Here is a 23,117-nt window from a genome sequence, read left to right as displayed (position 1 = left end):
GAAAATGACTAGAAGGAAATGGACCAACAGGTGGAGAGTGGTTGTCCCAGACGATGGGCCTGGGGATGGATTTTTATTTTCTTCTCTGTGCCTTTCAAACTTTTCCAGTGTGAACCCAATTTACTTTTAACACTGGAATAGCACGAGCAGAAACCGTTGTCTTTCAACAATGCGCGCGAAGCCCATAGTCTGGGCTCCAGCTGCGAGCAGAGGGCAGGCTTCCTCACTTGCTCCCCAGTGGGTGTGGACCCCAAGGCTAGGGTGGGGCCAGGTCCACCCCTTGGGAACGATGAGATCTGATTCTCGGATCCTCAGGCTGGGGGGACACCTCCTCCCTCTTGCCTGGGGGTCAGACGCAGACCTCTCCTGTCCCCGAGTCCTGAAGGCAGCAGAGGTTCTGCTGGCCATCTTGCTGGCCCACTGGTGGAACAGTGGCTTTGGTCCACGCCCACCGGGGGCCGACTCCCTGCCTGCCGGGAACTGGGCCAGGCAGACGGACGTGGTGGTGACAAGCAACAGTGACGTTTCCCCCACTTCCTTTGACCTGCCCTGCTGCGTCTGCTGCTGAGTCAGGGTCCCTTTGGGGACTGAAGGCGGGATGTGGCCGTTATGGCGGGATGTGGCGGGACACCCGGGAAGCCCCCAGGGCGGGCAAGTTTCAGAGAAAGGCAAGAAGCTCCGAGGGAAATCAGCACAGGCAGAGACGGTCTGTGTCCCCGCCTGCGTGCGTCCATTCCCTGGTCCTGTGGTTGGTTCTTTGCAGTGTCTCCTCTCAGACCTCGGCCACAAGATCTGGTAGGGCTCCCACGTGTGCCTCACGTGCAGTCTCTTGACCCTTAGGGGACCCCAACATTTGCTTGTGCATTGACCTGAGCACTTCCCCATGCTCCTCGCAGCAGCCCAGGATGTGGTGGCGGCACGTGCCACGGGCTGGCTGACCGGACCGCATGCAGCCCTTCCTTCTTCCTTGCCTCCGCTGTAGGGACCAGGACAGCTTCGGAGTTTTTCTTTTTTTTAAAGATTTTATTTTTTCCTTTTTCTCCCCAAAGCCCCCCGGTTCATAGTTGTGTATTCTTTGTTGTGCGTTCCTCTAGTTGTGGCATGTGGGACGCTGCCTCAGCGTGGTCTGACGAGCAGTGCCATGTCCGCGCCCAGGATTCGAACCGACGAAACACTGGGCCGCCTGCAGCGGAGCGCGCGAACTTAAGCACTCGGCCACGGGGCCAGCCCCAGGAGTTTTTCAATGGAGGACACGCTTGGCCTTTTTTGGGGGACAATTCTCCATGGAAAACTGTTGCGTGCACTGGAGTGGCCCCCTCCCACTGCATGCCCCATCATTGTGATGTCCTGAAATGTCCTCGCACATCTCCAAGTGTCCCGTGGAGCTGCGATGCTGGCTCTGGTTAAGAACCACTGAGCTACAGCTCCATTCCTCATCCTTGCCCGCAGGGGGCTAGTCCCATGACTCCACTGTGGGCAATGAGATTAAGGGAGGTCCTCCGGGTGAAGAGGTTTTTCTAAGAGAAGGGACCCAGCTCCTGAACCAGCATCAGCAACCACACACATATGGGCTTTTCCACAAGAAAGAAACCGAGCTGCCATTTTGCCGAAGGCACTGAATATTGAGGTCCTCAGTTACCTGCAGCCAAATGCAGCCCTAACTGCTACAGGTGGGGAAACAGAGGCACGGACAGGTTGAGTCCCTCACCCAAGGTCTCTTCCCTGGTAAGGAGTGGAGGCAGGATTCACACCCAGACATTCCGGGTCCAGAGCCCCAACCTTCACCACCAAGCCAGGCTGGTCCTGGGCACCCCCGGAACTTTCAGCCCGGTTTTACAGATGTGCCCGAGTTCGTCTTCCTTCCCCTGCGTGGAGGATTCATTCCTTTCACCAGTTTCTCAAAGGGTCCACACTGTGAATAAGAAACCTCTTCCGTTTGTGTGTGTGACTCATTTTACAGGTGACACAGAGAAGCTCCAAGGAGGAAAACGACTTACCACGTTGGTGACCATGCTGAGACGATCACTGAGCCTCACCTGCAATTCTGTGCCCTTTCTATTGTCTCTTCTCCTCTGTTGCATGCTCCCTGCCCGATGGCCCCTCCTCACAAAGACCCGGACTAGTGCGGTTGCCTCCTCACTGGCCTCCCTGCCTCCCCTCTGCTCTGCCCACGGCCTGACAGGCTCCCCTTCAGGGCCTGCGTGATGCCTCCCCGACTCATCCCAGCTCTGAATACTAATGTTTTCCTATGTCTATCTGTTTAAAAGTGGCCACAGAAAATTTCCAGTCCCGCATGGTCTTCTAAAACTTTGCTGCTCCCCCACAGCAGGTGGGGTCCATTTCCTCTCTCCTTGAAGGTGAGCGGCTGCCTTGATGAGTAAAATGTGGTAGAAGTGATGCTGTGGGGCTTCAAGACTCGGTCATAAAAGGTATAAGGCTTCGGCCTCCCTCTTGACTCTGAACCCATCCACCACGCTGTGAGGAAGCCCAGGACACAGGGCAGGGCCACATGGAGATGTTCCAGCCAATGCCCAGCTAAGATCTCTGCTGATCAATCCACCAGCATCAACCATCCTATTCAGAGAACCAGATCAGCTGTGTCTCTGGATAAATCTTTGTTGTCAACAATAACTTTTGAGAATATCCTTTTGACCACATTCAGTCGTCGATTTCCTTATGTAACTTAAATTCAGGAGGATGTGCTTCAGCGGCCATGAATTCCAGGAGTCTTCTAAATTCTCCTCTCTTTTGGGAATCTACAAGAGTGAAGGGATGTGAGCAAAGGGGCCTTCAAGATTCCAGCCCCTAGCTTGCGAGTCTTCCAGCTGAGGCCCCAGATGTGGTGAAGCAGACACAAGCCGTCCCCTCTGCGCCCTGTCCAAATTCTTGGCCCACAGAATCTGTGAGGCCAGTACCTGTTTTATCCCTCAAATGGGAGCCCACTATGAGGCTGGACTTAGACTCGGGCGCTGTGGGGAGCTGCGGGATGCTTTTGAGTCGGGGAGCTGCGTGACGACAGGTCTGCCTAAGAAAGTCTCTCAGGTCGTGGGCAGAGTGGAGGACGAGAGGCCAGGAGGCTGACGAGGAGGCTGCTGCACCAGTCCAGGCCTTTGTGAGGAGGGGCCATTGGGCAGGGAGCATGCAACAGAGCACAGGGGACAATAGAAAGGGCGCAGAATTGCAGGTCAGGCCCAGTGACCATCTCAGCTTGGTCGCCAACGTGGCAAGTCGTTTTTCTTCTTGGAGCTTATCTGTATCGCCTGTAAAATGAGGGAGACAAAAAAAAGGTTGTGGTTTCTCCCACTTCTTTGTGCATAAGTTCTCCCCGGGGCTCAAGCCCAGCGTGGGCCCCACCTCCCCAGGGTCAGCCCCTGCAGGGGGGGTCTCTCTCCTCCCAAAGGCTCTGGTCTTGCGCCCACCTCTCCTGTCCTGCCTTGCACACATGTCCTGCTTGCTGTGTCTAATAGATAATTCAGTTCTATTTTGTTGATTTTAATTGCCAGGCCATCTCCGTTGCATGGCTGTATCATAATTTGGTGATGTTTTCAATTTCCCTCCCTGTGCACTCATGTGAGCGCTCCTGCAGAGTCTGTACCAGGGGAAGAAGCACCAGGTCACCGATGTGCTCGCCTTCAACCTGGCAAGATGCCGCAAGGTGCCCTGCCAAGTGGCCTTGCCAACCCACTCCTCCACCAGCCGTATTCAAGGCTGGGGTCCGTATTTGGCAACATGAGCTTTTTAAAAAGATTTTGCCAATCCAATGACTGAGACATAATATCTCATTGCTGTTTTAACTTATCTTTCTCTGCTACCAGCAAGGGAAAGCCTCTTTTCTCGTACGATTGTTTGCCATATGGGGTTCTTTCTCTATGAAGTATTCGTTCACAACTTAGGATGAATTTTCTGTTGCATTGGTTGTCTTTCTTCTTGATTTGGAGAAGCCCTTTACATATTCTGGAAACTAATCTCCTGCTGGTTGTATGTATTGTTAAGTATCTCCTCCCAGACTGTGGCATATCTTTTAATCTTGCTTATAGTATTTTTTGTTGACTTGAATGTTAATGTCACCAGACTCATTAATATTTTCCTTTGCAGCTGATGTTTTTCCCACCTAAGAGACTCTTCCCCATCGAGAGGCAGGAAGAGACTTCCTGAGTTGCTGGTTGCATCTTATTTCTTGGTCTGGGTGCTGGGTACAAAGCTGGGTTCACTTTGTGAAATTTTATTCAGCTGCACACTTACGACACGCACTTTTCTTTATGCATATTGTAATTAACAAAAAGTTTATTTAAAAAAAATCATTCCTTATTCTGAGCTCATAAAAAGATTCCCTCAGATTTTCTTCTAAATGTGTTAAACTTTCGTGGTTCACACTTAAGCCTTGAATCCACCTGGGGTTGTGCGTGCAGTGTCAGGTAGGAATCTAATTTTACTTTTTCCATATGGATCACCATTTGTCCCAACACAGTTTTTAAAAGAGTCTGTCTTTCCCTCACTGGTTGGGGAGGCCTCTGAGTCGTATAACAAGTTCTCATTTATGCACAGTTCTGCCTCTGGGCCCTTCTGCTGTTCATTCCACCCCTTTATAGCATGATGCCATAGCTGGTCTCCTTAATTTCTTTAAAAATGTTTACCGTTTGGTAGGACCCAATGGAGGATTGGAGACAGGAAATGGTGTAGTCAGAACGATGCTGGGACAAGGTCACTCTGATGAGTCGGAGAATGGATTTTAGAGGCCAAGGTCAAAGGGTCGGGAGTCCAGTTGGTGGCCGCTGCTCTGTGCAAGCAAGAGGTGAGCAGCTTGGCCCCGGGAGGTGGCAGAGAAGTGGGCTGACGTGGGATGCCTAGTGGCGGTCAAGCGGAGAGGATCTGTAGACGGATCAGAGAAACTGGGATCAAAGACGACTCCCTTGGTTTTTGGCCCAAGTAGCTGGGAGGATGGTGGTGCCATGTGCTAAGATGGGAAAGCCCGGGGTGAAGGGGACGGGGGGCCCTTAGAAAGTGCCTGATAAATGGCTGTCTGAATGAATGAGAGGGGGTGCGTGGGAGTGAGTGAGCCGGTGGTGCTGGCCTCGCCTCCTGCGGCCCTTAGGTCTGAGTCCTCAGGGACGCGCCACCCTCTTTGTTTCACACTGTTACTTGCTTCAGTGTGTCAGTGTCCTGTCCCCCAGGGAGCTCTGTCATTGCTAGAGGGAGAGTCACCCTCTCTGCCTGTGTGGTGGTACTTCCCTCCTACCCTCCAGCCTGGCTCAGTGCCAGGCCCCCCAGATTCCTGGTGCCAGGACACCAGCTGGTGGAAGGCTTTCCACAGGGGGCCCTAGGCATCTGGGGAGGAGAGCAGCAGGCCCCTTGGGCTGCAGGTCTGGCTCTGTCACTCACCTCCCTCCCTGGTTAAGGAAGTGGCCTGGCCTGGGTGAGTCATTTTGGGGGTCTGTGCTATTTGCGGGATGAAGCAAGGAGCCCTTGGCCTCACATGGGCATGAAGGAGGCCCCGATGGGGAGAAGCTTACAGCCTCCGGGGCCCTGCTTGTGGGTGGGGTCTCCGAATGGGGCATTTCTGACCAGATCTTTGCTCTGTTTACAGTCTGCTGCTGGCTCATGCACCCCAGTTGTTATGAAAACACCTTTAGTCCATAAGACATGGAAAATTGCATCTGAGCACTCAAGGTGAGTCATTTCTCTGAGCAAGCCTTCAGCTGGGGCAGCATTTGTGGCCAAGGCCTGGGGTGGGGCTCTGTGTGGGTCTGTGTTTATCCTGTGGACGGCCCAAGGTGGCCTGGCAGGCCCACTCACGCCCCAGGGCACAGGCTGCATTCATTTATTCATGGAATCAAGACCGATTTTAAGTCCCTCCTATGTGTTGAAAGTGGAGCCTCTCACTGGGATGGCTGGAGAAAACGGAGGAACCCCTGTGTTCTCAAATCCCCAAGTAGCTGAGGAGCATGCGGAGGGGCGGGGCATGGGGAAGAGGAGGAGGAGGAAGGGGAGGCAGGACCTCAGCTCTGGGGGCAAAAGGGGAGGGCAGGCTCAGCTGGGTCCTGCCCTGCCCACGCTCCTGGGAGCCCTTGGCCTCAAGAACTGTCTACCCGGCCATGACCTTGGCCAGAGGTGACCTTCAGACTGGGACTGAGTGCGACTCTTGGCTGGCAGAGAAGGAGGGAGGAGGGTGGTAAGAAAGAAACCAGTCTTTATTAAGCACCTACTTCATGCCAAGCCCTCAACTAGCTTGTTCATAGGGCCGCGCCTGGTCCGAGAACCCTGGCCACGTGCTGGCTGCCAGTGACCTCACCTCCTAGGCGTTCTGCCTTCCTCTGCCTCCTCTTCCTCATCCGGCCTCAGGGTGGTTGTGGGAGTCTTGCGAGATGATGCAAAGACACACAGTCAATAAATGGTACCCCGTGTTTTCATAAATAATAATGACATGGCTAACATTTATGGAGTACACGCTGTACCAGACTCGATGCTAGGTGTTTTCCTCACAGTAACTCATTTAATCCTCCCAGCAACTTTGGGGCAAGTTCTGTTTTTAGTCCCATTTTATGGACGAGGAAATCGATGTGCAGAGTGATTAAGGAACTTGTCCAAGGCCACAGGAACACTAGTGGCTGAGCCAGAATTCTGATCCAGGCAATAATAATTTATGTATTATTCCATAAATCAGGCTGGCTGAATTAAACTGGTATTTTTCAATGTGAATTCTCCAGAATCCTTGTCTTTGCTCCATTAAAAAAGAAATGCTTCCGGGGCTGGCCCCGTGGCCGAGTGGTTAAGTTCACGCACTCCGCTGCAGGCAGCCCAGTGTTTCGTCAGTTCGAATCCTGGGCGCGGACATGGCACTGCTCATCAGACCACGCTGAGGCAGCGTCCCACATGCCACAACTAGAAGAACCCACAACGAAGAATACACAACTATGTACCGGGGGGCTTTGGGGAGAAAAAGGAAAAAAATAAAATCTTAAAAAAAAAAAAAAAAAAAAAGAAATGCTTCCCCTCCAGATAAGCGTGGAAAACACTGGCGCGTTGCATTCTCCTTCTGAGAGAGTCACAGGGCACTTTGGCATATTAAAGGCTCTGAGAAGTGCTGTGGTTAAAAGGAAGAAGGCAGACAGCTTCCTGGGCGAGACATGGGCTAAGTCAGCCAGGTGAAGGCCTTTGGGTGGTGAGGGTTGTAGGAAAATCGTACATCTGTGGAAAAGCTATGCATCATCTTGACTCTGCAGGACCCCCCTGGGATGATCTGATTCCATTCTATGAGGCTATTTTACAACTCTGCAAATTGTAGGTAACTGACAATAACGCAAGTTAATTCTTGTCTACAGACCTGCGGATTCTGAACCATCCTGTAGAACGCTGCTGACTTTCCTCCCCCAGCTCTGCCTCCATTTGCACATTCATGTCAATATTCCTGATCAATAAATGTGTCTGGTCTTCATATTCTCTTTTGAACCAGTGATAACATCTTCCTGGTTCCCTCACTGATTCAGGAGTATAATAAACTTTTTGGGGTTTTTTTCCCCCTTCTTCTCCCCAAAGCCCCCCAGCACACAGTTGTAGATTCTACTTGTAGTTCCTCTGGTTGTGGCATGTGGGATGCCGCCTCAGTGTGGCCTCACGAGCACTGCGATGTCTGAGCCCAGGATCCGAACCAGCGAAAACCTGGGCTGCCGAAAGGAGCGCGCGAACTTAACCACTCGGCCACAGGGCGGCCCCTATAATAAACTCTTTAACACGTGTTCATTTCTATGTATGTGTGATGGTCATGATTAAAAAGAGGTAACTCTTTTAAAAAGGATGCTAGTGAGAGGCGCTCAGGCAGAGGGATGGGTATACAAAGGCCCGGGGGCCAGCTCTCGGCACCCGGCTTTGAGCAGCAGGTTGCCTGCCCCGGATCCAGGTCGGAGCAGACCATCCAGAGCTGCTGAAACGGGCTGATCGTTCAGTCCCACTGATGAAGGGGGCGGCAGCTGGGGTAAAATGAAATCATGCCAGTGATCAATTGCCAGGCGTTGACGTGCATGTAAGCTGGGGATGGCACAACTCGGTGTCACCTTCTGATTGGAGCATCTGCTGGGGAGCTAAAGGCACTTCAGCAGTGGCCCCCATCGCATCTTCTTCCTTTTTTTTTTTTTTTTTTTGAGGAAGATCAGCCCTGAACTAACTGCTGCCAATCCTCCTCTTTTTGTTAAGGAAGACTGGCCCTGAGCTAACATCCGTGCCCATCTTCCTCTACTTTATATGTGGGATGCCTGCCACAGTGTGACTTGATAATCGGTGCCATATCTGCACCTGGGATCCGAACCGGCAAACCCCTGGCCACCAAAGTGGAACGTGTGAACTTAACTGCTGTGCAGCTGGGCTAGCCCCCATTGAATCTTCTGATACTGCAATTGGACCGGTCACTCCTCACCAGTCAGGGAGCGGGCACTGGGCACGGGCCGCTTCGTGTGATGAGCTCTCTCTGCACACAAATGAAGGCAAATCTCACCAGGAACGAAGGTGAGTGGGGACACGAGAAGCCTCATGTCTGAAACCCGGAGATGCCACAAATGCTTATCAGAATTGCCAATCCTAGGCATGAGAGCCCTTATGCCAATTAGCCAAAAGGTTCCTGAAACACTCAAAAGAAGGCAGAAGAAACCGGACTTTCCGTCTAGGAGCGTCATATGATGCGTGCAGCCTTTGCGGGAAGCCAGCGCGGGCTCCTCCAGCCTCACCCAGAGCGGCCTGCAGCTCCGGTTAGCCTCCAGCTGTGCGGGGAGGACCTTTCCTTTCTCTCCCTTCTCTCTCTTGTCCACTTCTCCTGACAACTCCAGCTGGAGTGCGAATGGTTGTTCCCAAGGACAGCCCCTGCTTGGGGGCCCCTCAGCCCGGCACCGCTTTGTCCCCAGCTCCAGCCAGTGTGGCACAATCGGTGTGTCCAGTTGTGCACAGCACTGGGCATCTATGCGGTGCCAGGCTCTCTGCCCGGCGCAGGGCAGGCGACAGTGACCCAGACCCACTCTGCCGTCACAGAGCTGACCACCATGCCGAGGGGTCAGGGCTGGATGGACTGTGGGCACAGAGGGCGCCCCGCTGGACATTCCTGCATCACCAGGGGATGCTGTATTGGCAGCTCAGGGGCCAGAGCTGGCGAAGGGGAAGGAGAGAGTCCAGACTGGATTCTGAGCCCCCACAGATGCTCCGGAGGGATCCCCGGGAGGCAGGGGATAGAGCCAAGGGGCTGGGGCAATGGCTGGACCCATTTCCCTGGGACTGAGTGGTCCCTGAGCCCCTCCCTGACCCTCTCAGGCCTCCTGTGGAGGTGGGGCTCCTCCATCAGCATCTCCCAAGGCCAGGAGCCAGCAGGAAACCCTCTGATCTCTAAGCTCTGCTTCCTCGTTTGATTTGCATAACAATCTGCCCAGACCAGCTTTGTACCTTTCGAGCTGGCAGGCAGCACTGCCCTCTGACAAAAAACCCAACCAGCCAGCAAACAAAGCCCTGACGAAAGGAGGGCCTGGTGGGGTGCCTGGGTGGTCTTGCCGGGGAGCTGGCTCTTGGGGACTGGCTGCCTCTGGAATGAGCTTGGGTCAGTCCCAGGTGAGGGGCCCTCCTTGAAACGGCACCCTCCTGGCATGAGGCCCAGCATCCCATCAGGAGGGGCCTGTCGGAGCCCTTGGAGAATTTATCCTACATACCCACCCAAAGGGACGTAGGGCAGGGGCGGTCATCACAGCACTGCTTGTCTTAGCAAAGGCTAGAAGTAACTGGGATGTCCAACAGTGGGGGATCACGGATTCTGGACATCCTGGGCGTTGTCCAGCAGAGCGCTACAAGCCCTTAAAACGAGCCAGGTCCCCTGGCGTGTGCTCATATGTCAGGGGCACCTCCTGTACCCCGACGTGGCACTTCGCCCACCCCCCAGAGGCGGCCACAAGCCCTCCGCAAGGAGCTCTGTGGCCCTCAGAGCCCCTCCCCGCAGCTGCTTTGCATGGCTCTGTTCCTTGCCTGGCACCGGGGCTGGGGCAGAGGAGTGAGGCGGGAGACAAAGACTTCAGAGCCCGGGGCCCTGCCAGTCCCAGCCGTGCGGCCTGGAGCCACCCGCCTGGCTCTGGGTCTCGGGCTCCTCATCGGGAAACTGAGGACAGTTTACGTACCTCACAGCATCCCCTGGCACCTGGGACACAGGGTAGGTGTTCAGCGACGGTGGGTGGGATGGAGGTGCTACCCGGTGGGAACCAGGGGGTGCAGACTGGAGGCGGGGCTGGTTCCTCCTTTCACTTCCTCCCTCCTCCTTTAAGCTCACATCTCATAGTCATGCGTTTAACAAACCTTAAAATAAAAATACGCATTATCTTCTTTATTCCTCTTGAGGCCTCCATGAGGAGGACTTCCCCTGTCTCTATTTTTCAGATGAGGAAACAGTCAGTGAGAACAAGGGATCTGGCTGAGGTCACCAGCTGGTGATGAGGTCAAGGCCCAGTCATCCACTTGCCTTTCTGCCTCCCCAACGCCAGGCCCTGGCTGGGCACTGGGCCACAGGGATGAGCAGAGCCAGGCTGGCCCATGGGGGGCTCACAGTGGGGGCAGAGGCCTGACCTCTGGGGTTGGGAGGTATGTCAGGGACGGCTTCCAGAGGAGGAGCCTGGGGATCTGGGGGTGAGGGAAGGTGGGTGGGAAGGGATTCTCGTGGAGGATAAAGCATGTGCAAAGGCCCCATGGTGTGGGAAAGGGGAAGTTAGGCCAATGTGGCTAGAGCAAGGGTGCAAATGGAGGAGGGCAGGAGTCAGGGTTCTGATCAAGAGGTGGGCATTGGATATGAGGGCAGTGGGTCAGATGGAGCTCAGGAGCCCCCACAATGCTGCAGGGAGGAGAACCCTGTCCCAGACACTTATCAAGGCTGGGCCAGGCCCCCAGCTTCTGGGTCCAGTACCAGCTAGAATAGGCATCTGTCTCACAGGCTTAGAATTCCAGGACAGGGACCTGTGGGAAGAGGGGCTTGCTTGACAAGCTCCACGGTTCTTTCAGCCAAGAGGGGCTGAGGACCTCGGGACCAGCTGCCCTCTTCAGCTCTTCCCAGGATTCAGCTGCCCAGGTCGGGACCTGCAGAAACTCCAGGTCTTCACACTGTCTTCCTGAAAACCTTATTTACACTAAAGTGTCAATGACTCACACAGCTTAAAATGAAGTGGTTCTGCACTCCGGCTGTTCAGAAGAATGCCGCTAGATGTGTGCAAAGAACTTCTGGTACAGAGGCGAAGACGCTTAATGCAGCCTACCGGCGAGTGGTAACATTTGGTGAATGGCCTCTGCACACAGAGGCCCTTGGAGAGAAAGAGGCAAAGGGAGACAGAAAGGTCAAAAGGTCCAAATCATTTTCAAAAATGGGATTGTACCACACCTGCTATATTTTAAACTAAAAGTATTTAGTTTTTCTTGAGTTCCACAGAAAGTCTTAGATAAATCTTTACTTTCCACAGAGATATTAGTTCATAGCGAATTTCTCTAACGTTAAGAAAAAAGATTATGAAACTCATTAAAGATTGGAGTCCTGGAGAAAAAGAATCAATGTTTCATTTTGGGCAGGCTCCGTCATTTCTTGGAATGAGAAAGGTGATCAGTTCCCTTACACAACCTCTCCCTGCCTCCAGCTCCTGATTTTTTTTTTTTTTCCCTGAGGAAGATTGGCCCTGAGCTAACATCTGTGCCAGTCTTCCTCTATTTTTTTGGATGTGGGATGCCGCCACAGGATGGCTTGATGTGCGGGATGTAGGTCTGTGCCCGGGATCTGAATCTGCAAATTCTGGGCCACCAGATCGGGCGTGTGAACTTAATCACCACACCACTGGGCCGGCCCCCCAGCTCCCGATTTTGATTCTGATGTTTTCACTGTGTCAAGGTTTATAATACTTACAATCTGTTCTACAACCATAATTCTCCCAGTATTTCATTTTAGTCTTGTATTCAAACAGATTCCATTCCATTTTTAAAGCACATTTTGTCCCTGAGTTTTGCACTTGGAGTCATCTCTTGGTTGTAGCAGGAAAAACTGTGAAAGATTTTGAAATGGACCAAAAAAGCCAAAAAGACTACTGGTGTCCTGTATTAAGGAACCTGTGCCTTTCATCACCTTTGCACAAATCTAAGTTGTAGAAAAATGACAGCAGTGCAAATGATTCTTATGCATGGAAATGCAAATGAATTGCATCCAGTGGACCGCAATTGATCGTCGCCCTGTGGGTATTGATCGGCTTTGCATGCATATGTAAGTTCATCTCATATTCCTTATCTGTCTATACGTGTGTGTTGTTCCAATTTCCCCTGGAACCACTTGGAACCTATTTCTTGTTCGCTAATTATTTAATCAGTTAAACCAAGTTTTTGACATGTGTTCATTTTCTATTGTATGAGAGTCATGATTTTACCTTAAAAAACATTGCCCCTTTCAATGGTTAGCTAGTTTCATTGCTGAGTAATTTTCTTTTTCAAAAAAGGCTGAGGGTGCTATTCCCCTGCCTCTTTCCATGTTGTCTGTAAATCTGAACTCCCTCACCGGGTGTCATGTTCTTGGTTTCCCCTTTTCCACCCAACTCAGTTTCCTTTCCTTCTGGTATTGAATGTTGCCGCGGAAAAATTTGAGGCCAGACTGATTTTTTTCTCCTCTTGGTGACTTGCTTTTTCCCCCTGGGTGTCTGAAGAAGTGTCTTGTTTGTCCTTCAAAGTTCAGTAACTCAGCTGGATTCAGCATGTCCTGACGCTGATCTCGGGAACCCCCCTGGGTCCTCTCACAAGTACAGCTGGCTGCTTCTTCCTCCCTTTTGGGGAGAGCTTCTCCAAATATTTTTTCTGCATTAGCTGTTGGATAATCAACTTCAGAGACCCCGGTTCCTCTTACAGGAGGTCTAGGTTCCAGAATGATCATCTTTTCTCTAATTGTTTGAGTTACTTTGTCCTTTTTCTCTGAATTCATTGTGATTATTTCGAGTTTCTCTCCGTGCTCTTAGTCCGCTCTTCAGACGTGTGCAACTCAGTTCGCAGAAGTGCAGTGGTCCTGTCTGGGTCCTCAGCGTGCGTCTTCCCCTCTGCACGCTCTTTGCCCCTCCTGATGTATTTTAATCATCTCGCCTCTGTGCTCTCTTTCAAGCTGATTCATGTTCTCATTAACTTTCCCCTGGCCTGCAGCTATCCGTTTCAAGGAAGCCACCTTCCATCCTCAGATCCTCTTCCCTTTCAGCTGTGCCCTCATGTGACTTCCTTCCCCTTCCTGGCGGTCGCAAGGCAGCCTTGCAAGTCCTTTTCATCTTGCGCAGTCCGCTGGAGCGACTCCTGCAGACATTTGACTCCTAACACGGGCACCGCTCTGCCTTCCCCTCAGGACCCTTCTCAGGGTTGTGCTGTTTTCGGCCTGCGTCTCGGCGGCTCCAAGGTGCCAGGGGATCTTCCCTTTCCTGCCGCCCTGTCCCCAGCCTGCTGCCCGGGCCCTGCTGTCCAGCCAGGTGTGTGTCCTGCTCCCATGCCCAGTGCAGCCCCGGATGCGTGAGGACGGAGGGCCCAGGAGGCCATTGCTGGGGAGACTGTCTTCCTGGTCGGTTGGCTCCTTCTTTTCATAAGCCATTTGTCACTGTTACTCATTTTGTCAGGCGTCGGGGTGGGAAGACTCTGCTCTCCCTCCCCTCCGCCCTCTGCAGTCTGAACTCCTGTCCCGGCAGGCTCTTATAAATGCAAATCTGCAGGTCCTGCCCACCCTGAGGCCCAGAGAGACTGATTCTGTGGGTCTGGGTGGGTCCTCCCTCCCCAGTCAATGTGATGTGGGCTTACAGGCCTGGGGTTGAGGACTACTGAGTCATCTATCAGGATGATTTGCATTTTTGTCAAATTAAAGGAATGCAGCTCTGATTATGCAAAACCACATGGCTCTGAATGTTTCACCATTTTGGAATGTCCGAGTGGGTGGGCAAATTGGATCATTCATTCTATTGGTGACACTCCGAGGCCCAGAGAGGGGAAGTGACTTGCCCAAGGTCTCACAGCAAATCAGCAACAGACAGATTTGAAGAGCTGGAAATGGCAACCCCAGATCTGGGGCCCGAGGATCAGGGTAGCCTACCTCTGAGGGCAGGGAGGCCTTTGTCCGCGGCATGAGGAGCCTCCTTCCCCTCTCTGGGACTCACAGAGAGGAAATGGTTGTGGCCGTGCCCCTGGGGAACTTTGGTGGTGAGCTTCCCTGGGGGAAGTGGCCAGGACAGGAGGTACTCCACCAATCCGAGTCCTCCAGGAGGAGCGACCCCACATCCCCTCATGCCCGCCCCCTCCATCCCGCCACTGCCCAGGACCCCGCTCTCCACACAAGCGAGGGCCTGTGATGACCCAGGCCCGGGGTCGGGCAGGGGGGCGCCGAGCATCCTTGAGATGAGAGGAAGCGGCATCAGAAAAGGCGGGAATCCGGGATTAGTGCTGGAGTTGGGGGGTCAGCCCTTTCCAGGAGGGTCCCCTGTCTGCCCCAGGAAGAGGCTGCCAGAGCAGTTTCGGCCACGACTGGGCAGCGGGCTTGACCCCCCAACCGGAGGACTGGGACTCTCAGGGCAGCCCGAGGAGAACCCTGGGCCCACCCTCGCTCGGTCCGGCCGTCAGGTCTCAGTGTCTGGGGCAGCCTCCCCACGGCTGCAGTGGGGCCGAATACTTGGGAAGACAAGGCTGTTCAGGTTCCCGGTCCCTGGGCTGTGGAGCTGGAACAGACGCGACCTGAGCGTCCTGGAAACGTCCCCAGAGCCGCTGTGCGAGGAGGTGGGAAAGGCCTGTCACTCACCACCGAGCTATGACTTAACCTCTCCCTGGGACCTCTCTGATCTTTCCCTGTACAGTGCCCCCTCCCCGCCCCCACCCACCCTGGAGTCCCTTCCACTGCCCAGTCCCAGCCCTCTGCGCCCCTTACCCGAAGAGGGGGCCAGCTAGCGGCCCCCTGCGCGTCCTGGGGAGTGGGGGGCTGCTGCCCACGGCCACAGCCTGGGAGGCTCCCGCAGCCGGGACGATCAAGGCCCAGAAGCCCCAGGACCACCGAGCGGCCGCCCAGGCCCTGCCGCTGCCCGAGACCTTGAGCGCCGCACCCACGTTCAGGGCTCCTCGGCTCTTCAGCAACCCAGGGGGAGGCAGGCCAGGCGCCCCGCTGTCCCCAGACCCACTGTCCAGATGGGGACGGAGGCTGGGATGCGAAGGGCCCTGCGCTGTCCCCGTGCCCCACCAGCGCTGCATTTGCTGGGTCTGCGAGGGGCGGTCCGCTCACGGCTTCACTGGCCGGTCTCCCTGAAAGTTTGCAGGCAGCTTGTTATCACGGCTAATTGTCGGCACACATTTTGCCCAGGGCTGTAACTCGCCGATTTGCTCTCACCGTTTGATCTGTTGAGTCTTCTCCTCCCTTTGGAGAAGGCCTGGCTGTCATGGAAGGGGATGCAGAGCTGAGCTGCTCCCTTCTTTGTCCCAAGGTCTTGGTTTCCGGGAGGCCCTGTGTGCTCCTGGGAGCAGCCTGGGAGCCGCCGTGCCGTCCAGGGAGACTGCTGAGACCTTCTTCAGCCCCTGACTGATCCAGGGTCCCTTAACCTTTCAGGGATGCTGGCCCCTCTCAGAGTCTGATGAACCTCGTGGCCTCTTTCCTGGAAATCTGCACAGATACACAAAAACAGTATACACAATTTAGGGGTTTACACACCTTCTCAGTCCATTCCTGGATCTTCCAGGGGTTCCTTGAGTCTGGATTGAGATCACCTATGTTATGGAGTGCTGTCTACCAATTTCCAGAACCCCAGGATCTGGAGGCTTATGGTGATTGGATAGCTGGTTGTGGCCATGCCTGAAGGAGGATTCTTTTTTTGAGAAAGCGATTTTATTAAAGGATTAGGTTGAGAATAGCTGAGCCCACTGAGAACAGAATCCAGTTTATCTGCCAGTCAACTTCTGCACAAATATATGCAACAAACAACAAATACATAGAGTGAGTCTATGCTATAAGGACAAGAGCCCACGTCCAGTGAGTGCCAGGCATTGCACTACATGCTGATCATGCGTTATCTTGTTAAATACTCATAACCATCAATCCCATAGGGTTACGTTGTTATGATCTCTCTGAGGCACAGAGAGGTTAAGCAACTTACTCAAGGTCGCACAATAAATTGACCCAATTGGCCCTTGACCTCAGGCACTCTGACTCCACAGCCCTCTGATAGTCCCGCTTCCTAGAGTTGGTGAAACTCACACTCGGGGGAGGCTGGCCCCATCCTGTTCTCCCGGCTCCGCAGTCGCATCCTCTGGGGCTCGGCAGAGAGCAGGCTCCACGTAAAGCCTGACATGGTGTTTTTCTGGAAAGCGTCCGTCACACACTGGTGCCCCAGGCCCCCTGCCCAGCAGTCCCCAATGGGCTGTGTCATGAAGTGACATTGGCCTGGCCTGGCCCAGCAGGGAGAGACCTCTGCTCTCAGGCAGATTCGGGTGGTAACGTGACCCCATTTGACCCCGCAGGCTGGCAAGGCCTGGGAAATGTCAGCTCACACCCTTTTCCACTGTTTTTGAGGTTTCCTTTGCCTCCAGGAGACTCTGCAAAGCACCCGCTGGGAAAGGCGGCCCTGTTCTGTTTGCCTGTCTCTCTCCAAGATGCGCTGTCCCGCAGGCAGGGGCTTTAGAGCCCTGGCTGTGTCATGACCCCAGAACCCCTCCTGCAAACGGTGCCCGCCAGGCAAGGCTGTTCCGCTTCCCCATTCCGAAACACCCTCTGGAGCATTCCGACCCACCCACAGGCTCATCCCACCTTGTGGATGGAGAGAGGTCAGTCGTCCTGAGAAATCAGGGATGAAAGAGGCAAGGAGGCCTTGCCTAAGGCCCCAGGCCAACTCCCCAGCAGCTGAGGTTTGTATTCGCCCTGAGGGCTGACCCCAGGTGCATTTCCTCTGCCTGAGGCCAGCGGTTCTCAAAATGTGGGCCGGGTGGCTGGCAGCTGCAGCATCACCAGGGAGCTTGTTAGAAGCTCAGACCCTGGGACCCCGGCCCAGATCTTCCGAGTCAGAAGCTGAGCTTTAACCAGCCCTGCAGCCGTGCAGAAGCTGTTGGAAACCGCTGCCCAAGGGCTCCGCCTCCTCAGCCAGGATTGGAAGCCCTGCAAGGTAAGATGGACTGGAGCTTGAATTCTCCCCCTCCCTGCATCTTGGTCCTCCCCAAAGCCTTCCCCACACGTGAGCGGACTCCAGATTCGCAGGATAGAACAGGGAGCTGGAGACACACACGGGTGATTGTACAAATCTTAGCACATGGTAAACAGTGCATCTCCGAATCAATAATGGGGAAATTGGCTAGCTTTCCGAGAACAAATAAGACACTAATAATCAAAACCATCAATACACACACACACAAAAGGAGATCTAAGTGAATACTGAGGCCAACTGGAAGCAATTTTCACTTGTCTTGGGGAAGCCAGCAGAAGTGATGAGGGAGGAAGCCTTCAGTGACCCATCTGTCACCGTGTTCCATGGCCTGGCACTGTCAACTGGGCTGTGAGATTCTAAGGCCCAGCAGGCCCCTGTCCCCATCCTCCTATCCTACCCTCCCATGAGGAGGCCAGTGTAGGTAGATGCCTTCACAGCAGCCACCTTTACCCACCCATCCATCCACCCACCCATCCACCCATCCACTCATCCATCCACCCACCCACCTACCCACCCACCCACGCATCCACCCATCCATCCATCCATCCACTCACCCATTCACCCACCCGTCCATCCACCCATCCACTCATCCAACAAATGTTATTAGGCGCCTGCTGTGTGCCAGGTCCTCCCAGCCAGAACCCCAGTCTGGGGCAAAGCGCAGACCTCAGCTGAGGCCTGTGGAGGAGTGGCAGGACTTGTGGGCTAGAGGTCCTTGCAGGCCAGCTGGGCATCCTTTCCCTGTGCAGGTGACCTAGCCTAGGGCACTCGGCCCCTTGAAGTGAGGAGGGTGGCCAGGTGGGGAAGTGTCACTTTCTGCTCAGAAATGGGGTCCTGGGATGGCTTTGCCCTCATCCTCCCCTTCCCAGAAGGTGAGGAAAAGAGAGAAGAGGGTGTAGGGTGGCCCCAGTGGGGATGGCCAGACCCCAGGACCCCCGGACTGGAGGCCATGTGGCCACCCCTGCCTGCTGTGCCCCATGCAAGTCAAACTCCACTGACACCCACTGGCCTTGCTTGGTCCTGGTCCTGGGCTGGCCCTGGGAGGGGGCAGTCACTCGTGGCCCCACAGCCTATCCCTCATCCACTGGGGGTTCCAATCCCTCAGCACTTCCGGAGCAAAGGTGAGCTCCAAGATGGCCGAATGGCTGTCCCTTTGCTTTATGCTGATTATAAAAATGATCCCAAGCTTGTTGGGGGCCAGCCCTGTGGCATCATGGTTAAGGTCGCGTGCTCCGCTTCAGCAGCCTGGGTTTGAGGGTTCAGATCCTGGGTGTGGACCTACACCACTCATCAGGCCACACGCTGTGGTAGCAACCCACATACAAAATAGAGCAAGATTGGCAGTTGTTGGCTCAGGGTGAATCTTCCTCAAAAAAAAAAAAAAAGATACAGAGCTTGTTGTAAAAAGTTAAGCAATTCAAAAAAGTGAAAATCACCTCAATCCCACCACCATGTATCCATATTTTGGTGAGCAACCTCTCTGTCTCTGGCCACACACATAGGCAAACAGTAAAGTGAGAAATAAAATCTTTACTAGCCATGTTGTTCTGTAGCCGGCTTTAAAACAAACAAACTAAGCTGCCGTTTATGAGACATACAACCGCCGGGCACCCTGTGTGTGTGTCACAGTGCAACCCTCCCTGGGGACCGGGTGGGACCCGGGTCACAGGCTGGGCAGCCTGGTGGCAGGGACTCACAGGGAGGCAGGGGGCCACTGTTCTACCCCTCAACCACATCCTGCAGATGACTTTCTAGGTCAATATTAGCAGAGCGTTCGTCACATGCTCTTAAATAAAAAATACATTAGCACAAAGTTGCCCTTTTTTGTTGGGGCGGACTTTGAGGAATGACTTGCCAAGCTCGGAGGAGGTGGTGTGGGCTGGAGAGGACAGCGCACACGCGTGCACATCCTATATGTTGTGGGAGATCCTGAGCCCCAAGGGCTGTTGCGGGGCCTAGCCCAGGGGTCCCCACATTGATCCCTCAGGAAACAGAGCATCCTCCTGCCTGGGAGGCCTAGGGACTGTTGGCGTCACTGGTGCAGCCACGCCATGTCTCCAGATGTCTTCACAGCATGCAGACAGCCCCCGCCCTACCCCATGTCCCCTCCTTGGTCAGTGGGACCTGTCCACGCCTGTCACCTGTTACCCTGAAAGCTCTACTCTCTCGCTGGACAAGCAGGGGTCTCCTGCCTGTCTGCGGCATCCACGCTCACCCCCTCCAGGCCTTTCCCCACCCTGCGCTCTGAGCCATTTTTAAACACTCAGATGGGTTCCTGTCTTTCTCCTGCTCCAGTCACTCTCTGGGGACCATCAGGCTGGCTTGTCTACCTCCCTCCTCGGCCTGGGCAGGGCCCCTCCCAGACCTTGCCCTGCCACACCTCCTGCCCTTTCCCTCTGCGGTTTTCTCCCACTTGGGGTCTCCCCTTGTTCTGCCCCTACTCGTTCTTCAAGCCTCGAACGTCACTTCCTGGGCCTCCAGACTGGATTAGGTCTCACCTGGGGGCTCCCACAGCACCCCAGCACCCCACTCCTGCTTCTGTTCTGACCGTGACCTCGCCAGGGCAGGGCCATGACCGAGACGCTGTGTTTTGGCCAGCAAACGTTTGGTTTGTGCAATCGCTGACCAAGGGAGCCTGCAGCCCCGTGGGAGGCAGCCCCGGGTGCTGTGGTTCTCTTGCCGAAGGGAAAGTGATGCCGCCGGCGGCGGGTGGCGCAGGTGGCCGGGCGGGGGCTGGGCCGGTGGCGCTGGGAGCGCAGGTGGCCAGGTGGGTCCCCCTACCCCGGCACAGGCTGTTAACCACTGCCACCGCAGGGCCCGCTTCTGCCTGCACATTCACGGGGTCACAGGGGCTCAGGGTCCCCCAGGGAGGAGAGGCCCGAGGGGGCAGCCGCACTTCCCTCGGCAGGGCTTTCAGTCTGGTCGCGGTGCGCGGCAGACCCTTCCTGGATGCAGGGGCGGTCCCCCAGCTCAGCATCCCCAGCGCTCCGGCCGCACCTTCCACCCTGTTCACTGCTCTGGCCTCTGCCCCACGGAGGGGGTCCCGCCAAGGGAGGCAGGGGCTTGGGGCTCCGCTCCACTCAGAACTGGCAAAGGCCAGGACCCGACCTTCTGGGGCCCCGAGGCTCCTAGCAGGGATGAGCACACAGGGCCAGGACACACGGCCAGGCCCTTTGTTGGGGACCCACAGGGACAGAAGCCGCTGGAATGAACTGCGTCCTGAGCAGGCCTAGGCCTGGGGGCCATCTGAGTCACCAGTGGTCAGCAATGGTCCCTGAACCCTTTGTGAGATAGTGGAACATGCAGTTGAGTTATGATGATGCCAAAACCCTATCCTCCACCACTGCGGGCACAGGCACCCCGGCTCAGGCCCTCCCCTTGGGGGTGCCTCCCCTCCCCAAGGCTCTGTGGACTCAAGTCCATACTTCTGTTTACCCTCTTGCCTTGTCCTCTGTCCCTTCAGTAACCAGAACAGGGGCCCAGCAGCCCACTCCAAGCCCTGTGGGATTTTGTTCCCTCCCTCCTTCCTCTCCTGCCGACAGGGAACACGGCTCTGGCTGAAGAAAGCTGTTCTGGGGGCGAAGAACAGGAGAATGAGTGCTGTTTGGAACCAGCAGGAGCTTTCTAAAGGCGGAGGGTGCTTGTGAAGCTCTGGGGACACTCCGCACAGAAACAGCATTGAGTGCTGAGTGCGGGGGCTGGAGCGCCTAGCAGGGTCCTGTCAGGGCTTGGGTCCCCTGAGCGTGTCCCACCATGCTGCTGAAGGCTGTGGCTGCTGGAGCCTCTTGGGGACTCCGTCTCAGCCTCCACAAAGGGCCCGTGGGCCATGGTCCCTCTGCCCGGTCGGAGCCCAGGGTGGGGTGAGACCCACAGCAGCCGCCAACCCAGGCAGCTGCTGGGCCCAGGAGAGCTGGGGGCTCGCGGCCGCTCTAGGCCGTGGGAGGAGCAGCAGCAATTTCTTAAGAGCAAGGGGGCCTGGACCACAGCCTCCATTTCCTTTCTGGAGAAAAACTGCAGCTCAGCTGTGCTGGCTGCTAATTCTGCAGCTTCTGTCCCTGGAGCCTGCCCCAGGGGCCTCAAGTGTAGAGCAGGTGCCAGCAGGTGGCCCTTGGGACTTTGGATGAAAAAATGAGGTTGGGAGATGAGAGGGGATTGTCCGGGGAAAGAGCACACACCTGGATTCCTTGTAATTTATTGCCCAAACTAAGCACTTTTGAGAATGAAAGGGAGCTGTCTTCATTATTACACCAGGGCAGCAGAGGTAAGCTGGGACTCTCCAGGGCCCACCGGAGATGTGTGTCACCCTACTCATTACCACTTCCTAGCTGTGTGGATTCGGGCAATTACATAACCTCCCCGAATTCTGGTTTCTGCATAAAAAAGGCTAAAGTCACGGGCCTACCTCCCAAGGCTGTTGGAGGGATTAAAGGAGTGAATTAAATTATGTGAAAATTCCTGGAACAGGCCTTGGCATCGAGTGGGCTCTCCATGGTCGTTCTCTTCCTGTGACGTAGTGGGTTGCCTCTCCCCAGAGGTAAGCAAGGGCCTGTCAGCTCTCTGCAGTGAGTTCTCATGGCTGGAGGGCCCAGCTGGAGAGTCAGATTCCAGTCCTTTCTGCACCCTCCAGAGGGAGATGGTGAGGGTGGGAGAGCCCTGCCCCTGCCCTCGGGCTGGCCTGTAGTGAAGGGGGCTCGGCTGGACCTCCCTGGTGGACTTACCCCTCCCACGCCTCCCAGGCGGTGGTGATTTCTGTGCCCACTGAGGGGGCCCAGCCTGCAGCTGCTTTGCTGTCACCATCTCTCACTGGCTGCCAGAGCCCTGGTTTGGCTCAAGGAAAGTCCATGGGCTTCTGTCCCCGAGGCTGCCCGTGTGGACGCAGTCGCATCCTCCGCGGGCTCTGGGAAGGCTGGAGGTTGAATTCAAGAGGCCGCTTGCATCTTCTGTGCCTGTTCCCAGAGTTTTTTAAAAGAGCTGGGTGCGGGGCCTGGCTCTGCCACTCGATCCCAAGTAGGTCAAAGGTCTCCAGGCCGCCAGTTCCTGCCAGGAGGTGGGGAGGGTCAGCCGTCAGCCTTGGTGCTCCCGTGACAGGTGCTGATGACAGGGCTGGGGGTTCCTGCAGCGCTGCCTTCGTCTCTTCTCCCCATTGCCCTGGGGGCCCCTGGAGGCAGAGTCCTGAGGGGACAGCTCTGTCTCCACTGTCTGTGCGGAAGAGGCACTCCGTGAGGGGATGGCTGAGGTCAGAGCCAGGAAGTGACCCAGCGTCTGTGGCACCAGCTGTGTGCAGGGCCTGCCCCAACCCCCACAGCCAGAGCTGCTGCAGGTGGAAGGGTGGGACCTCCAGGCAGAGGCCCCCGTGCACCGCCAACTCCCCAAGGTGACCTGGTGCTGGGGACATTACCCCACCAGCTTCAACTACCGGCTACTTTGTCCTCCACTTCCTCTCCTCACCCCGAGAAGGTTCTTCAGGCCACTCACATCAGGGTTGCTGGAAAGGCAGCCTCTCTGGAAACGCCAGTGCTGGAAGGCACGTTGAGGTAACAGCACAGTCCTTAGCAGCCTCCTTAGCAGCCTCCCGTCTGGCCAGGCGCCTCTGGCAAACGTGGAGCCCGAGGTCCCAGGGGGCAGGCGGGAGGTGTGCAGCTTCGAGGGGGCCCCTCAGGGTGCGCGCAGGGCCACCTCAGTGCTGAGTCTCTGGGCAGAAGCCACGAGGCCTCCAGCCAATGCCAGCCTCGGCAGCCTCTGCCTGGGCAGGGTCTCCTCAGCTCTGCCCTCGTGACCGGGGTCAAGGAGAGAAGTGGGACACCAAACAGGTCAGCGAGCTACAGATGTCTCCAAAAATGAGGTACTGGAGCGCCAAAGAGAAGTCCGAAATCCCACTTTAGGACTTTCTGGCCAATCGGCCTATTAATGGAGGGTCTTGAAGTTACAGCCTCCCTAAACACAAGGGCCACA

At 55.3% G+C, this 23,117-nt stretch overlaps 2 long non-coding RNA genes across 2 annotated transcripts; one reads left to right on the top strand and one right to left on the bottom strand.

Moving 5' to 3' along the window:
- Window positions 1–566: 566 nt before the first annotated feature.
- LOC139041625 (uncharacterized) lies at window positions 567–10,141 on the top strand. The gene is made up of 4 exons (XR_011497106.1): window positions 567–795; window positions 4,645–4,792; window positions 5,585–5,667; window positions 8,192–10,141. It is a non-coding gene; the product is annotated as an uncharacterized lncRNA (long non-coding RNA).
- LOC106832051 (uncharacterized) lies at window positions 4,750–22,367 on the bottom strand. The gene is made up of 4 exons (XR_011497099.1): window positions 21,568–22,367; window positions 15,365–15,634; window positions 10,137–10,311; window positions 4,750–4,869 (listed from the first exon to the last, which is right to left on the bottom strand). It is a non-coding gene; the product is annotated as an uncharacterized lncRNA (long non-coding RNA).
- Between the last annotated feature and the right edge of the window lie 750 nt (window positions 22,368–23,117).

Source organism: Equus asinus, chromosome 2 (assembly GCF_041296235.1).
Source record: "Equus asinus isolate D_3611 breed Donkey chromosome 2, EquAss-T2T_v2, whole genome shotgun sequence".
NCBI lineage: Eukaryota > Metazoa > Chordata > Mammalia > Perissodactyla > Equidae > Equus > Equus asinus.
Note: the sequence above shows the minus strand (reverse complement) of the source record. Positions and strands in the feature narration are given on the sequence as shown.